The following is an 18,496-nucleotide window of genomic DNA, read 5'->3' as shown; positions in this document are numbered from 1 at the left end:
CCACTCCAACACGTCCCCTAATAATATTTTACAAGCCTTAGCCATCTGTGTGTGATGAGATCAGAAGTAAGGAAGTCTGTAGTTGCCAAGAGGATTTTAGCAAGCAGAACTGTACAGTTTCAAAGAAATCCTACAGCATCAACAAAGGAAGCTCAGAAATATTCGCACTGAGCTCTTTTTGACTCTTTTAATTTAAGACCGTTTGTTCTGGTAAAATTTTAAGGGTTTATTCTTCCTCTTGCACACCTAATTGTTATTGACCATATTGTAAGCTTTGCATACATAATTAGGAGTCTCCAAAATGGCTAATCCTGCATTTTGCAAAAGCAAGAAGATCCTATTTCTGCTGCATCTCTCTGTGCACTTGCAGGGGTAGCCAACCCCTTCATCCTGGCTGCATCCCAGGAGTTTGCCCTCCTTCCCCTCACAAACACCACACACACATGCTCAGAAGTACCCCAAACGAGAAATCTCCCAAGAATTCTCTATCTACTTCTGATTCATGGAGTTCTTGCCATGCACAGACTTCAGAATAATGAAATGGGCCCATTACTTATATCTTCATGTTTTTATTTGGTTTAAGATGAACTTCACAAAAACAAATAAATACAAAGGATAGGCCTTTCAAAAGCTCTTACCATCAGTCTTGTTCTTCTCCTTTTGCAAACAATCAGGACTGGACTTGACTGGAGGTGGAATTAAGCCCACGCTGGTCATTTTCACCACTCCCAGTCATAGCCTTTCCCCAGAGAATTTAAAATTTTACAAAAGGGATTAATTGATTAATACTGAAGTTGATCAATGGATATGAATCTTAAGCTCTCGAGAAAGGTCTGATTCTGGAACAGAGAGTCCCTTGAGCTGCTGTTTTGGTTACTATGGGTTAAGTTCTATTAGGCTTTCTCCCAGTTTGTTTTATTAGAAAATGGTATTTATTTGACTGCGGTATGCTACCTAAAATTGTTATAATTTGTTTCTTTATTTCCATAAACATTTCTGTGTTTATTTTGGGAGAGTGGTTACTTAAGGAAAAAAAAAAACCAACAAAGTAAGCTTAAAAATATATCGCTGTCTCCCATATCTAATTTTCTCTTGTAATCAGTGTATATAATTTTCCTATAGCACCAATCCAAACCAAAAAAAAAAAATCCAAAACAAAAAAAAGGGAGAGGGAATAGAGACATTAGAATCTATTTTCAGGATGGCATATCAGACCACACGCACTTATGGGGTAGAATAGATTTGTTATTTTGGGCAGTAATGTGGAACTTATGAGAAGCTTTCTTTTTTTATACAAAGTTAGTTCAGAGTAGATTAAAGTTTATTTCAAACTCAGCATATTTGACCTCAAGCATCATAAGAGTCATGTAGAATTGGCTCATGCTATTAAATTCCTACAGCGAACTCCATAATAATGATTAATTTCTTTCATAAACTCTCTTCATAATTAATACAGGTTTCATTGTGGGCACTGCTATTCTCATATTGATTATCTCTACAATTTAGATTGGACTCGTAAAATGATGTCTTTGTTTACTCTGATGGCCAGACATTTATTTTACTTGGATAACTCTCATAATTTGCAAACTGAACTGGGGATATTGCTGCCATAGAAATTACGAATATTCAGACCTGTTTCATGCAAGAGCAGGGATAATTTTTTGGCACCTGAGATTAATAATACTTTGGTGTTCTCTGATGCTTCTCATCTGAGAATCTGAGTTCTTTATGAACAATTAATTAAGCTTTTAATACACCCTTCTGAAATAGGGAAGCATTAGTAGCCTCTTGCACTGATGGATAAACTCATATTTAGAGATGTTGAGTTCAAGTCACCTGCCAAGCTGTCTGTATTCAAGTTGAATGTAACCCAAATTTGCTGATTACCAATCTTTCCTTTAGTTGTCAGGAGTTTCTTTTACCTGGCATGATAATTTTTGATGTGGCATAGTTCTTTTTGGCAAAATATTAATTTTTAAAAAATTATAATGGCTGGGTATGCTTTAGCTGCTTGAACAACTTTGGGCCTTTCTTGTTGCTTGTTTCTTTTCAAAAATAATTTAATTTTATTTCTAGGAGCCTTTCATAAGCTACAGTTAAATCAATAAACTTCCAAGACTCTAATAATCCCTTGTAAAACAAAGAAAAAACAAAAAGTGACTTCTACATTTCAGACAGACTTCAGGAGAAGCAGCTTTAATGAGAGAAGGAGAAAATAATGAATGATGAGATGGAGATTTGAGTGTATTGAAGGTAAAGAGCCACAAACCAGATTTTCTAGCATTATTCTGTACCCTTTATACAATGTTATGCAACAGATGAACCTTTCTCTTGTGTACATTAACAATGTAAATTCACATTATTGCAATATTAAAGTAAACTCTTCTCATATAGCTGAGAGGTTTCAAGGAGGGGGGCAGTATATTTTGTTTAGTTCTGTTGCCCAGACTCTGAAATGTCCCGAGTCCCACGAGCTCTCCTTGTTTTGTTAAATTCAGAGGGTGCCTGGGGAAGTTGCAGTGACTGGCAGAAGGTAATGTTTGGAAAGCCTTGGAGATAAACGGGGATTCCATTTTTTTGGGCTGAACTCAGCCATCCCGCTGTTGCCAAACTTACAAGCAGGGAGGGGGAAATGTGGATGTAAAAAGCGGCACTTATATGCATATTAATGCTTGCAGTACAACATCCCCCAGGCCTGAGGACACTAAGTGCAACTGAGGACATAGTGAGGTTTACAAGAGTACCTCACATGTTGAGATGCTTTATAGTCCCCCCTGTGAATAGCCTAGTGAAAACCATATGTGAAATATAAATATACTGGGACTTAAAAATGGAGCTGCATTCCAGCCTTTTAAGTTAATTTTGTAACATGCTGCATCTGAGGGCTTGATGTGTGTTGTATCCAATGCTAGCTGAATACTGCAGGGCTTAATAAATGCAGTATGTACTGGAGACACTAGAGGGTCTGATGGAAGACGTGAAAGAAGAACAAGAAGATGGTGGGAAGAGCACATTTTAGTGAAAGAACAAATCCAGTTTGAACCAACTGTGTGCTTGCTTCCTTCGGTCCGAAGGCAACAATGAACTCCCGTTGTCATGCTGAGTCAGTTGGCAGTGACTCACTTTATCAGTCTCAAAATTGTCCGGCATTTCATCAGAACTGGATTACACAATGGGTTTTTCCTTTTCCCCCTTTTTCTTTTCCCAATACACTTTTGTTATTAATAGGCACGTAAATCATCTTATGTTAACATGTTTCCTCATTAACTTCTACTTTTTTAATTATAAGATTAATAATCATACAACTTCCCAAAGAGGGAAATACAGTAATCCCAAATCTGACTTGAAATTCTCAAGCAAAAACTTTCTTAGTTATGTGGTTCTCTCAGTTAAAAATAAGTTAAAGCCTTTTGTTACTTTCCACAGGATATTGGCATAGCTAACAGATGCTCACAATTGTTTAGCTGAGGTATGTGTTCTCTATTGGGTGTGGAGAAAAAATTTGTATGTGGAAACAGCAGCCAACATATCAAAGTTGAATTTTTCTCCCCAGCATGACTTTTTCTTTTTTTTCTTTTTTTTTTTTTTTTTTCCCTGCAAAAACCTCTTGGAGAAAACACAAATGTAGCATTTTACCCACTGAAGCAGTGCATTCAAATGACATGAAGTATTTTATGGGCATATTTATCCCTTCAATACACGTTACTTAAAATGCAAAGTGTAATTAAAAAACAAGAACATCTTCAAGGTATCTGTAGCCTGTGAAAAATTTAGGTGTATGAGGCTTTATATCTAACTCTGCATATTGGTGCACTTCACCAGATTCTTTGATTTTAGCACCTATGCTGTTACACAGTTTCAATGAAAGTGATATGAATAAACTAAAAATGTGTAAAAAGTGATGCTGAGTTAGCTGGACAGCAATGCATCTGTTCTAAAATCCAGCATTTCTAAGTTCAGCCATCTTGTCTGCCCTAATTTAACATCTGTATTTTCCACCTGCATGATTAAATTAATTATATTCAATCAAATCCATTTTTAATTGCATATTTAGGGCAAAATATGGATCTTCAGTTTTTAATCTTAGAAGATTTGAGATATCTAGAATATGTTCAGTGCCTGTCCCAACCTTGACGTCCTACCCCGGGTTTGATCCCATCCGTCTGTGTTTCAAATCAGTCCTGGTGGCTATGAAATGGAAAGCTTCCAAGTGTCTGTGAATAATTTTTTAATTTTGTTCTTCAGTGGTTCTAGTTCTTTGTTGTTAATTAGATCAAACCACATTTCCACTGAGGCTGTAACGGTAGTGTCATCAGCCTGTAATCTGTCAAGTCCCTCTGAAACCTCCTTCAACTGCTTTTGTAAATTTAGTACCTCTCTGTAAAGTTCCTTGCTGAGAAAAATGTGTGCTATTTTTTGATCAAAGTCCTTCTTGTTCTCAGTGCAAATTTCAAGACACTTGTTGATGCAAACGCAGAGGCACGTGTTCCTGAGAGGAACACCAAGTGTCTCTGAGAACCAGGGGCACTTTTTCACTCAGGTTACCCTTTTGCACTTGATTGAGGCAGCCTGCTGGTGATAATAGAGTGATTTTTGTCTTTAGGCTCTATAGTACAGTTTTGGAAAAGTTTGGCTGTTACTTCTTCACTCAGTGTACCTGAAATATAGCAATGAGCAGCCGTGTATCAGAATTAGAAGAAATAGTTTTAAACATTCCTGTTTCAAATTTTTTGTTGTTGTTGTTGTCTAACCAAAGAGCAAAGACACCTTTCTCATGTATCTCTCTTTGTTGTTGGATGGTATCTTTGGTAACACTGCACTGAGATTTGTGACTTTCATTTTGGAACAGAATTAATAGCAGCAAACAAGGACATACATTTCATTCGCCATAAGCTTGTAGGCATTAGATCATTTGTCACGTTCAGATAGCCAGCCTGCACTAATGTCACTATTCAGAGCTGCTATTTTGTCTTTTATTATCCCCCTGTTTCTTCTCTTGGAGATTCTTGTAGTGGACAGCTGAATTTACAAGTCTCTTAAAGAAATGTTTCAATCATTGCTATCAATTGCTTCTTTTGTATTCCATTGAAGGCAATATCATTAAATAAAAATAAGGTTGCATCTGTCTTGTTAAGCAGAGCTTTTCTATATAGCATAATCAACTAGTAAGCGTTTCTCTGGGTCTTCAAGACACAAAGGTGTCTAATGTTGAAGAGCATCTAGGAGGTTTGGAACACAGATTTAAATCATCATTACAGCTACGTTTAATAATGATAATGATAGCATTAAAACATCTCACTTTCAGGATCATCAAACTCATCAGAGTTCTGCTTCAGTAGTTTCACTTAAAAGAACATCTCATCTTGAAGGGTCTGCAGAAATGAATTGTCTGTACTTTTTGAGATGGATGTGAATCCATCCCATCTTATTCTTCAACAATTTTTAATAATGCCTACACTATACTGTTAAAGAATTATTTTAGGGTTTCTATTACTTCATTACACGTATACACTTGTTGCTTTCTTCGACTTCTTTTGAAGTCAGATAAATGAATATTTTTATGTGTGTTAACCATTAAGCTCCAGTCTGTAACACTGGTATCTTTAATATTAACAGTAAAGGAAGAAGCCTGTGGCCTGGATTTAACAGTTAGGATGGAAAACATAAGTGAGAACACTAGCTTTTGTTAGACCCTTATTATAGAATACTCAGACAACTTTATGGCAGTTTTTAGGTACTAAAAGTATTGTAAGCTCATGTTAAAAACTCTTTTCATTTATTACTTTCTTTTTAGCATCAGATGAAAAATGATTCCATCAACTAGCAGCACCTTTCTCATCAGGCCCTGAAAGCATTGCTTATTCTCCATGTAAGTAGAAAGGCAAAAGTGTACATTTTTGCTGTCTTTTATGAGGGATGGAAATCCTTGTCACTTTCCTGTTGAGTTTTAGAATGTTTAAATTTCTTATTTACCAATAGAAATTCGAGCCTAATTTTTCAAGCATCACCTGTTCTTATTCTTTGTTATTTTCACGTAAACATTTCTAAGTACCAGATCCTGAAAAGTCAGGACTAATAGAAATACACCACTGCATTGTTCCTGTATCTGACATTGTAATACAGGTATCATGTCTCATGGACTCTTGGCCATACTAGATATTAGCCACCCCCGCAGCAAAATGTAATAAGATCTTCCCTGAGTCTATTATGAGGGGCTGACATCTTTGGTCAAATGTGTTTCTGCTTTTGAAACCATCCCTAGCTTTGTCTGTCAGGTCTCTGTCCCATCAATCACATCTGTGTGAGTTTTGGTTTGGTGTTTAAATGGGAGGGCATGGAGCATAGGGAGCACCTCTCTAAAAGCCAGTGTTCCTCAGATGCTTTCAGTTGCTGAAAAGAGAAAAAATATGCTAATTTACCAGTACCATGCAATTTGTGCTGCTTTTGTTCATATTTGTCATATTTAGTTGTCTTTCATAGGTTATTGCCTTTTTTTGCCTCTGTTTTGTTTGTTTGCTTGTTTTTGTTTTGGGGGTTTTGTTTGATTTTTTCAAAGTCGCTCATGGCTGCAGAGTAGTATGCATCTATGTGCCAGGAGTGTTCAAGGCCAGGTTGAGTGAGGCTTTGAACAACCTAGTTTAATGGAAGATGTCCCTGCCCATGGCAGGTGGTTGGGACTTGATGATCTTTAATGTTCCTTCCAACCCAAACCATTCTATGATTCTATGATTTCCTTCTCTGTACAATCTTAGATGTAGTTCTGTTAAAGGAAAATCTAGCTACTAGTTTTATAAGCAACAATTTAAATTGTTTATTGACATTTTCTTGAAGATGCAGGTACAGATATTGCTTTAAGAGAAGGACTTAGCGGGTATTGCAGGAAATTCCAAGAAGCTTTCTGTGGGTTTAGAGCATGGCCACAGGGGGAGAATGTGTGGGGTGGTAACTGTGTGGGATGGTTTGCACTTTATCCCTCGAGTACTTCCTTGTCCCCACAGAGATGGTCTTAAGTCCAGAGCTCTCCTCAGAAATTCCCAGGACTTGATCTAGTCTTTAGTGCACATGAGACAACCAAGGACTGAAAGGCTAAGTTAGCAGGAAGAGCTGGAGTATGGAGGTGTGCTAAAGAGGAGCTGGGTTAAGGCTGCAGAGCAACCGTGGTTTTTTTAATGGACTTTTTTTTAATCACATGCCACAATCCACAGATCTTTCCAGATGTATACAGATCTCTATGATAAACTGAAGGGCTGCAGCTATAGGAAATTCTTTTTTAGCCCAAGCAGTATTAGCTAGGAATTTGTTTTTAGCAGAAGGGACTTCAGTTCAAAAGCAAATCTGTGATTTTAGAGGTGCTCATGGCTACTCCTAAAACACTGAAGTGCTTTCTGGCCATTTAATTGTGACAATGAAGTAATTCAAGGTACAATGTTTGACTTTCAGCTTTATGGTCTGCCTTTGCCACAGTTTTCAGTATGGTTCCTAGTCTTTAATCTACACTTCTTTTTAGCTGTTAGAAAACAAACTGGAAATATTCTTTTACTCTATTAGGAGGTTTTTTAATAATCCTTGAGGAGAATGAGATAACTTTATGCACTTTTCCCTTATTTTATTCCCCATTTTGCCTGTCTTGTTCCTTGATGGCTTTCATTCTTCGATCAATTCCATCAATTTTAATTGGAATTTTTTTCCTGTCTTCTCTTGTGATAAAAAGATATTTTCAAGTAATCTGTTTCTTTGGGCCCAGTGGTAAAAGGGCTGTCTTTGGGAATTTGGACATCTATTTTCCATTAAAATGAATGGAATAAAGTGCTAGTATCTTGCAGGGATTTGAACACCTTTGAGCTATTGTGAAGCAAGTATTCTCATTCCTCTGAAAGTGAACACTTGTTGTAGATAGGGATAGATAATCTTAAGCTTTGAGATCTGTGGATAGTACTGTAATATGCATGTGGGTAGCACCTGTAAATCAACTTTTTGGGCTTTATTTGTCTTGCACATAACTTTTCTCACAGGAGTAGCCTGTAGTTATCCCAAAGAACTTGCACATCATTAAGTACCTAATACCAAAAATTTGCAGAAACTGTTGTGTTGTGTCTGCTCAAGAAAATGATGTACTTTATCATTTATCTTCATATTTTGAAGCAGGAGTCAGACTGAGTTGACTTTTAGCAGTATGGTAAACTGCTTTTGTTCCCTGGTGGTTGATTTCTTGTGCTCCAAAATTACACCCTTAATTTAGGCTGTAAAAAGCTTGTAGCCTACTTGACTGTGAGGTTCTAATTAAAGATTGCATCAGATGTGAACTGACACTTGTTTATTTCCAGTCGGTCTCCTAATACAAGAAGTCTTGGATGTCTGATGCAGTGTTGACTCCAAAGACTACTGACATTCGTTTAAATGTCGAAACTATTTACTGCTTTACTGTTTTTGTTCCTTTTTTTTCAAGAAATAAGACAGGAAAAAGAAAAGAGATAATCCTCTTACGGAGGGCTTCAGCATTGTCACATCTTGATACTTTGAGCCCAGAGTATTGTTTATAGAAACAGCAGTTTGGGAGAGTAATGCCCCATAAATTCTCTTCTTTATAAACCTGTGGCTACCTTTCTTGTACCTGTTTTTAAACTGTGGGCACTAGATGTTTGCATGAGCTGAATGTGGTGCCTGAACAACCAATCCCAGCTCTCGTGACTGATAATAGCTGTGTTGCACCAAATAACCTTCAACAGCTCACTCACAGTTTGCCTCCATAAGCCCATATCTGAGAATCCCCAGAGAATTTTTATGGTGTGTTGCAGCTTTACTGGAGGAATCCCTGAGAATTTCAGGTTGAAACTCATTTACTTACTCAGATGGCTGGATGGGTGATGTATAGCTTGATATTTATATGGGATTTTTCTCAGACATGATTTTCATCTCTTGCTTGGTACCTGGCTCACAAATGGTCTACTGAAGCTAGTGAGACTTTCATTTAGCTGTAGTGGTAGTACCTTTGTTTCTGAAACAGAAAGCTTACAGGTATACAGGCATTTATGAGTCTGACACCGGTGATGTCATCACAGTGTGGTAAAAACAAATGTCCATTCATTCCGAGATTACAACCGAGAGTGCTTAAAGTCATATTTGTATCCTGATCCTTACCAGTATTTTGTTGGCTTCAGGACAACTCAACAAATGGAACAGTAGGACAGCAAAGTACCAGTTAATATAAAGTTATCTTTATTCCAACTTCTGTTTATTTTGTTGAGTTTTTTTGTTGCATACTATCAAATGGTTTCACAATGTGACCTCTGATTTTGAAACAAAACAAATTAAACGTTAGTTAGTACTGATTAGTGCAATGTTAACATTGATTCTTTATTTACTCAAAAATCAGGAAATTAACGTTCCTCTGACAAACTTAATTATGTCTAATTGCAAAGATATTACAAAGGGGATCTCTCATTATATAATCATAGATAATCCTGGTAGCAATGCCAGATAATACAGTACTAGCTAATGATTGCAAAGAAAGTTATAGAAAAGGATCCCTTTGACCATCAAATAGTATCTGACTTGGGCTCATTACAAAACCTGACTGAAGAGTAACATTGAAGTTGATACACTTTGTTTCTACTATATCATTTTGAAAATATTATGTCACCTTGTTCTGTATCTTCTAGTTCTGTAATGAAAGACCCTTTTGTTCAAATAAGGCAAAATAAAAGGGTTGTTTGTCTATAGGATACCAAAGTTCACTTCTATCAGACTTACACCACCACTAACCTCATTAGATCTTCTGATTTTTGATAGGTCTGATTGGAAGAAAGGTTCTTATCTCTGTTCTTGTGTAAAATAAGACCCAAGGCTTAATTTTCAGTTAATACAACTTTTTGGGTTTAATTTTTTGGCTTTCAATAATAAACTCTCTCATCTTTTCCTTACAAAATGAATTTCAATTAATATTTCAGGAAAAGAAATGCACTCTAAATGTGTCCTTTAAAACAGCTGAGCAAACTGTGTTCACCTTATAAAAAATCTCCTTTAGGCTAAAACCAAAGGACTAATTGGAACCAGTCTTGCCTAGTTTTTCTAATGGAACTTAGCTTATATAAAGTTAAAAAAAAAAAAAAATTGGACCTCGACATTCCTTTTCTTTATTACATCTAGTGTATCTTGGTTTTTATTCTTCAGAAACATCTTTTATTAAATGTTTCGAAGCTGATAAATCCTGCCCATGCAGACACAAAAGTAATCCCCCTGAGGTGGTCTACACGTAATCAAGGTTTGTGAAAGTGAAACTTTTATACATAATTTTGGTGACATTACTACTAGTAAATGGTTACATCCTTGGTACTGTTTCCTGTGCATTTGATACAGAGGTCAGCGGTTACATTTATTTTTGGAGTGTGCATCTGAAGCTATTGAGGATAAACCTTTGCTTGATGTTTTACTCGTTTCTATTTCTTTACTGCATGATCTCATAATATTTAGATTGCCCCACAACAGAATCAGGCACTCTTTTATACTCACAGGTCAGAGCCAGTTGGCCTAAATGCCCCCAAGTCTCTGTGCTTTATGTTTTCTATTAGCTGGCAGTGGGGTTTTAGAGGCATATATCCAGAAATGCTAAATGTGGGGATTTAGCAGGAATCTGGGCCAACTGACACTGGGTCCTACAGTGAAATTTTGGGGTGAAGTGCTTCAAAGTGAGATACAAGCCTAAGAGATCTGAACCTTTTCAGTAACTTAGAACTTCAGTCTGCCTGGTAAATGCATTGGTTTACCCTTGCCTAGAATACATGAAGAAAAATCTCTAGAGGAACTTTCTCATAATGCCTATATTTGAGGAAAATAATCCTGCATCCACTGAAGGGATGTCATGGTGAAGTATTAGATGAATAATGACGCTTAGGGTTGCTCTTTTCAAATATTACAGCATTATTGTAAATACTGAGATTTATTTTTATTTTTTTTGGTCATATAGGCTTAGCTTTAAGAAAATAAATAAAGAAATTTCTAGTTTTAGTAACTGCATTTAAAAAAAGCTTAAAAAGTACTTCTGATCATAATAGAGATTAAAAAAAAAAAATCCCTGGCTTTTAAGATAAAATGATGTAACTTTTAGAGCCTACTGAAGAGTTTTTGGATGTTTGAAGTTTCAATACTGTTTGTCTCTTTTCTGTGGAGGAATTTTTTGTCCACTTTATGTATAGTCAATCAAAGTTAACATATGAAATTTCTGTCTTTGTACATCTGATGCACTTAGATTGCATTTTTGTTTTTATTTTTCCAGAAGTGGCTATTCATTTGGGGCGCAGTACTCTCAGATGTGATATTCTAAACTAGGAGATAATTACCTCTTGAAGGAGTAGCACCTTTGAAAATGCTGACATAAATATTTTCCAGGTAGAATGATAGGCTTATGAAAATATTCGTTTGCACCCAGAGGGTAAAATAACAGCTACCAAAATATTGCTAGTGATGCATCTCACTTTTTTTCCTATCTAAATCAGATCTTCATTCATGATAAACTTAGTGGCTTTCAACTGCTACAACAATCAGTAATGTTGCAGAAGTTTGGTTTGGTTTGTTGGCTCTTTTTCCCCCTACTATTTAAAAGGGTAGAAGTAGAAGTGTTGGCCACTTTGAGCTTCAGAATTTTCACTGCAGTTCATGTCATAGCCAGCAATCATTATGACAGCAATCAAATCCTCTGCACACTCCCTAACTTTCAGGGACAGAAATAGAAATCTCTGATAGTCATCCTAGTTATCTGGTAGCAGAGAGTGATGTATGTGCATCCTGACTCGTTTGCTACCAAAGCTGCTTTCAGATGGTAAAACTACTTTTTACAATTTGTTATCCAGTTTGGGATGGATTCAGTATGGATTTTCATAAGAAAATCATCAATTTTCTAGTTCTTAAATGTTGACTGAACTGCAATATGGTTCTTTATAATGAAATTAGAGGTAACCTTTGGGAACCATATAGTTATATAATAGAGGGTGCACCATACAATGCAGTAGGCTATGTAACAAGATCCGACTTCATTGTAACTCCACAGCTTGCACGAGGGCCTTGTATGTTAGCTCAACAGCTAAATTGGTCACAAATGGCCTGCTGATGCAAATAAAGATATTACCTTTATTATTACAGCACTCTGTAAGTGGGGAGGATGAACACATATACAGCCAAGGCCACAAGTAACTGCACCTCAAGCGTTAAATAATTGCAACACAATCTGCACACTCAGGTCAGAAAGCTGAACACACGAACATCCCAAGTTTGTGTGCATGTATGTATGAGAGTTTTTTGTATGGTTTTGGTTTTTGAATTGGAAAGTGATATGTTGATATGATACTGGTCTTCTGGAGCTGAAGAGGACTCTCAGTCCCTGTAGGTGGTGATTGATATACACCAGTGTTGATGAGTATAGAAGCAAGGGATTGGCCCTGCTGGGACAAAATTTATTATGTTGCCAGATCTCACTGTCACAATTTACTGATGTAGCAGTAATACTTACCCAACACAGTACTAGAGCAATGCAGTACTATTCTATCTGACATGGGATGATTATGCAACAGAAACACCATTTTTCAGCCTTTGTGCAAGGTGGCCTAAGGGCTATAAGGGAACAGTCATTGGGCAAAGTGTTCCTTTACTGAAGTGCAGGTCATGTCATCATAAAGGAAAGTGGGCATTTATGGTACTTGGTATATACTATTGCAGACAGATTTACACAAAAGTATTGAAACTGTTGGAGACATATCAGCTGTGCATCTGATTTATTATTCAGGACATTCTGAGATTAAAAATACCCAAACAAACAAGATTAGAAAAGCCAGTTCTGGTTCAGTAAGTGCATCCCAGTCTTGCCAATCAATTGGGCTGTCTGAGAGACTGATCCATAAAGGCAACATAGCCTGAACTTCTGATCAGGAAAGGGGCTGACATCCCAATCTCGCTCCTTTTCTAAACAGAGTGATTAACTCTTTCCTTTTATTTTTTTACTATCTGTAAAATGAGAATGACAGTAGTTTTTTTTTTGCCAAAGGAAGTTGCGAGGTTTGATTTGTTAATGATTATGTGCACCTGAATGATGGATCAAAGTTGCTAAAGAAAAGTATTACTTATTTGGAGGTCTGGCAGTAAGTAGTAGCTGCTGAGATGGAAGAACAATTGAGATTCTTAGCATATTGAAAGGCACCAGAAGTACACTGTATTTCTCCCTTTCTATCCTCAACATCATCACCAGTAAATCTGCAGGAATAAAGAGCTTTGTGTGGTCCTTCTACATTTTTTGCTGGCCCCTGCTGATGGAAATCAAACATACTGTCCTCCTGTTATCTTCAGGTTTAAAAAACCTATTTTTAATCACTTCATAAAGGTATCTAATTTGAATCAGCCTGCCACACTGCAGGACTCTTGTGCTTTTTTAATTGGCATCTTTCTCATTACATTTGCACAAAGTTGCAGAGACACTGCAGGACACCAGTAGAGACATCTGAATCACCAATCCTGTTGGGCTGGCAACATGATGGTGTGATATACCAGGGGAGTCTAGGAGATCTGCATATGTGGTTAAGGGACTAAGTGAAGCAATCAAGTTCAGACACGTTGCCGTCAGTGTTTCTAGGTCCTGCCTATACCATTTGAAACAGAATTGTGACATAAATTTGCCTGGGATTTTTAACAGCAGTATGCTGTTAAACCAGCCTGGTTTCTAAGAACAGTTCCTGGAATTCTGGAAAAATAGACCTCCCTGAAGGTATTAATGGAACTGTTGTAAGGCAGGTATGTGAAGTACATAAAAAACAGCGTGCTAGCCCACCACAGGGATGGGTAAGGTACCCAACCAGTTTAGGAAGTCAGTCCCACTTTAAATTTCTTCAGAATTTGAAAATCAACCCTTAGATATCTGCTAAAGGGCTAGGTTTTACTTGGATGTCTTTTCAAAGGAAGTAGCTCTTAGCCTCTGACATGATTATATGATGCTGTGACTCCTTTTCCAGTTTTGGGTACCAGCAAGATGTGTCTAAACTCAGCATGATGGTGCACCTGGGGATATAAAAAGGATAGGAGAGGAGCAGTATCGAACTATTTGGCACTGAAGCACCTTCCTTCCCTCTTAGTCCATCATCCAGAATTCTGTAATTTGCAGCAAAGTCTTTCACCGTTCTGGTGGGCAGTTTGGTTTTCCCTATCTTCCCCTTACTACTGAAAATCAGTGTGTTCATAGGGCTCTGCAGCTTCCTGGGAGAACTGTAGATGGGTGCCCCTGCTGCACCAAGCACCAGCTTTTTTCACCTGCCTTTATGGTGCTAGCAATTTTTTTTGTTCTTTTTAAGGCTTTACTAGAAGGGTTGGGGCCCCTTTGCCTTCCTAATGACAGTCTCTAGAGACTAACTGAACTGAGAAGACAAGTTTGCAGAAAAAGAAAACCAGGAGTATCACCTACTGGGTAGACCAGGATTGCCTGTTCTTGCATTCAGGGTGGATAGTGCAACCTTTCACTAAGACAGCTCTGAGCCCTCTGTTCCAGCCTCTTTCTTGTGGGGTGACCCCATGTGTGGCATAACCAAAATTTGGTGCCTCTGTCATGGGAGAGGTACAATCCTGGGCACGTGACAAGAATTTGCTTGCCTGTGCTGTTGCATGGCCAAGTGTAGACCAGCCATGTGACTGCCATGCAGGCCCTCACTGTCACATGGCAGGTCTGTGCCCTCTCCTGTGACAGAGCTGAAAGCTGCCAGCAGTTACATGTCCTCTTTCCTCTTCCTGCAAGTGATCCAAGTGCATGTCCATCGACCTTCTCACATAATGGGGAGGAGGCACTGTAGGCCCACAGGAATGTGGTGTGATGGCAAGCAGGCTTTCATTGAGCATTTTGAATCAAGCAAATGGGAAGCTTTTTGTCCGCAAAACATTAAATCAGGATTCTCTATTCAAATTGCACCATTCAGGATTTTTTTTTTTTTTGAGCCATTGATGGTTAGGATCTAAATCTAAGAAAGACTTTCAGGCAAGGAACCAGTTGTGTAGATCATATCTTGTGGTTTTTTTTTCATTCAGGTTTGATATGTATTTGGATTTTATAAAGATTATAGATAATTTGATTAATTTCTCATTGAGTGTCAAAACTAGCTAAGTTGGAGTCTACTTCATATTTGCTTTCCAACAATCTCGAGGTTTGAAAGTGTTTGATTTAGTTTTATAGTTCTACAAGTGCATAAACCCTATGCAACTTTGGAAGGGGTGGCTTTGGGTTCCAGTTTGGGTCTGGCTCTAAGCATTATTGTAACAGGATGGAAATGGGCTCAGTTCTAGTGTTCTTACTGAGATTCAGGACTCCTCAAAATATCAGCAAATTTGGCCTGTGATTCTCGTTCAGATGCATACATGACATTTCCAGAAACTTGAAGAAAGTAAGGTACTAGATGCCTCTCAACTTGCAGGCTTTGGATCTGGATCAATTGCAAATCTGAGCATTTTTCAAACTTAAGTGTTTCCAACCAAGTCCTCAGATTTCAATCTGAATGTCTTAAATTTGAAAGGTTCAAGTCTGTATTTTATCTGAACTTGGTACATTTTGAATAGCTCTTCAGACTTGGATGTGTAAGGTTGGTAGGACCAAGGAATTCATGTTAGTTTGGGGTCAGATATTGCAGAGTACTAAGAACTTCTCACATCTGATATCCTCATTTTGTTGTAGATCTAGTTTTTAAATTTTAAATTCAGAGGCTATACCATTTTTGAACTGAATTATAAGTATATAAAAACTTGTGATTTTCATCAGCTGGCTTTGATACAGGTCCCCTTGATAAAGTATTTCTATTTTTCCCCTAATACTTGTCATCGTAAAACTCTGAGAGATGCCAGGCTGAGATGAGAAGACTCTTCACATATTTACAGTACCATCTACTCATGGAACTACAGTTGAGTCTGTTTTACAGATGGAAAAACTGAGGCAGTGAGTGCTCAATTGGTACTTACACAGCCAGATCGAGTTACCACAGTTAGAAGCAAAGTCTACAAATGCCCCTTCTGCTTTCCTGACCTGACATACCCTTCAATAAGGTGATTATGGTCATAAAGTGCAGAGAAGAAAATATGTAATATGACTATATTTTTGCAGTATATATTTGGAATAACTTGTAGAGCAGCCTCTACATATGCCAGGTGTGTACGTAGCTAAATATTACAGAAGGAATTGAACTAAGTCACCTATTAGAGCTTTTTACTCTTTATATTTTACCCTAAGGTAAGAAAATCTGTTTTTTGATGAAAACACTAATGAAAATTAACATTTTGAAATAAATGACTTAATCCTTCTGTATTTACTGTACATCTGGATGAAACATAATGTTTATATGTGAAATACAAAAATGTGTAGCATCTACCAGTGAACAAAACTAATCACATTCACCAGTCATCAGGCTGGTTAATATTATAAAGACTCTGTGAATCATGAATATCCAGCCAGCCTGAGGGTACAAATCCATGAATCTAGGGAGTTTACCTGTCTCTGTTAGTCAGCAGGCTATCCCTTTTCCATCACTACAATTTAGGCATACATTGCCTAATAATAAATGTGATAATAAAAATGTATTTTGGGAAGCAGGATGTTGTTGTAATAGAGCTTTAGATCAAAAGTGAGATTCATTTTACTTAATTTAGCCAACTACCAGCTATCTTCCTAGCCTAATCTAGTTGTGTAGCCTCTCAGTGGGGAGAGAGGGAAAAAAGCTGGGATGAATTGCTTTGGGGAGGTGACTGTCTCTCCACTGACAATAGAGGGAGCCTACACAACTGGCTTAGACAGGACACTTAACTTTTAGGTGGGTATGAGTTACTCCAGGCAAATTCTGTTTTGCTCCAGTAGATTTGAGTCCTCATCTGTTTTTCCACTGATTTACAGCATAACCTTGGGAATATCACTTAATCTCTTTTTTTTTTTTTTTCTTTCCCTTCGACTCAGTTTCTCCATCTAAGAAATACTCCGTGGCTAAAGTTCTTGGAGAACCTTTGTCAAGGATGGAATGTTGGTGCAAAATGTTGTTTTCCTTCTCTTGCTACTTTCACGTGCCTGTAGTTGTCATTAAAATCAACAGAATTTTTGTGACAGCATAGGTTTACGTGTGATAAGAGGCAGGGCTGAGTGAAAATTATTTTAGAAACAGTCTATATCTTCAGATGTGACAGAATATTGTAAAAATAAAAATCTAGTAACTGGTTGCATGTATTGATTTTCCCATCTTTGCTTCCCCTTCGCACCTTCCCTCTACCCACCCGTCCCCCCATTCTCCTCCACCCCAGCAAAAATATATAGGGAGTGGGGAGAACATTCTTCAAATTAGACCTGTATTTTAAATAACCTTGGCCTGTTTGCAACTGGGAAAATGTTTTTTTTTTACTTGAGAGATTTATTTCTGTCCTTGTAACACCATGTACTATATGCATTGCACCTGTTCAGACATAAGCACAGCACATTATTATAGCTGTAGGGGTAGAAGCTTCCCAATATATATTTTTTGAAAGGAGGGAATGCTGGGGAGAATAGCCCTCTCTTTTCAATTGTTTACCGAGCAGTCTCTTAGGAAGACTTCTTCCTCATCAAGATCAATTTTCCCTGCTCCCCTATTGTCTGGGGAAACCTATCTTCAGGAGCGTCTTTCTTGAAAGATCTCATGACTTTAAAATCATCAGTGGGCTTTGTGTAGTCTGCCTGTCAAAAGAGATATGTTTACACCTTCCCTGCATGTGTTAGAGCTATAAGGTTACGGAGCAGAATGGCTGAGACGTTTCGGCGCTCCATGCTAATATGCACAAAAAATGTATTTATGATAATCTTATGGACTGTCTGAAACAATGCATTCCAACATCCTGTAACATAAATAAGAAAGGTGGAGCCAGCCGGCACCAAACTGTTTATTTGCCAGCAATCCTGCTCAGCCCCGTATACCTTTTCTACGCTGCCTCAGCCTGGCAGTATTGAACCTGTTGCTGCATTAGCCGAGTTGTATTTTGCGAGATAGGGGAAGGAGGGTTGTCTGCTGTCTGGTAGGAGGGCTTTGTCTGTGTGCGCCTTTCTCTCTCTCCCTCTCTCGCTCTCCCTGTCTCTCGCACTCTCGCTCGCTCTCGCTCGCTCTCTCTCGCTCGCTCTCCCTTTCCCGTCTCTGTGGTTTGTAAGGTAGGTTGCAGTGTGTGTATATACACAACATCAAGAGCAGGAAAATGGACTCATTAGGGAGGCAGGCAGTCATTACCACTCACACTGTACTTCCAGGGAGACAGCGACTATGAGGAGACAAACTGAGGACTGGGGAACAAGGTAGGCCAGTCAACTTTTATAAAAAATGAAAGAATAAAGCCTATACTCTCCTTAAACCACCAGCACTTCTTTATTTCCCCCCCCCACCCCCCCCTCGATTTTTAATTTAGAGATGTAAGTTTGCCAGACCTATTTGCTAGCTTAAAATTCGGAACATCTATAGAAGGCCTTACCCTCTACAAATGT

General features: G+C 37.9%; 1 protein-coding gene across 11 annotated transcripts in view; it reads left to right on the top strand.

Moving 5' to 3' along the window:
• ZBTB20 (zinc finger and BTB domain containing 20) overlaps positions 1-18,496 on the top strand; it is a 502,030-nt gene that overhangs the window by 10,449 nt on the left and 473,085 nt on the right. For 4 of the 11 annotated variants that reach the window (XM_027878832.1, XM_027878830.1, XM_027878831.1 and 1 more), the window contains exon 1: positions 17,995-18,310. The exons of 2 other annotated variants lie outside the window; for them this stretch is intronic. The gene's annotated coding sequence lies outside the window, so the exon portion shown is untranslated. Of the gene's footprint in view, positions 1-5,794; positions 5,870-17,993; positions 18,311-18,496 lie in introns of those variants that run through there. 5 more of the 11 variants (XM_027878846.1, XM_027878845.1, XM_027878834.1 and 2 more) reach the window with 4 other exon arrangements.

Source organism: Empidonax traillii, unplaced genomic scaffold (assembly GCF_003031625.1).
Source record: "Empidonax traillii isolate 1590-97213 ecotype Southwest subspecies unplaced genomic scaffold, ASM303162v1 scaffold46:size3806547, whole genome shotgun sequence".
Lineage (NCBI taxonomy): Eukaryota > Metazoa > Chordata > Aves > Passeriformes > Tyrannidae > Empidonax > Empidonax traillii.
Note: the sequence above shows the minus strand (reverse complement) of the source record. Positions and strands in the feature narration are given on the sequence as shown.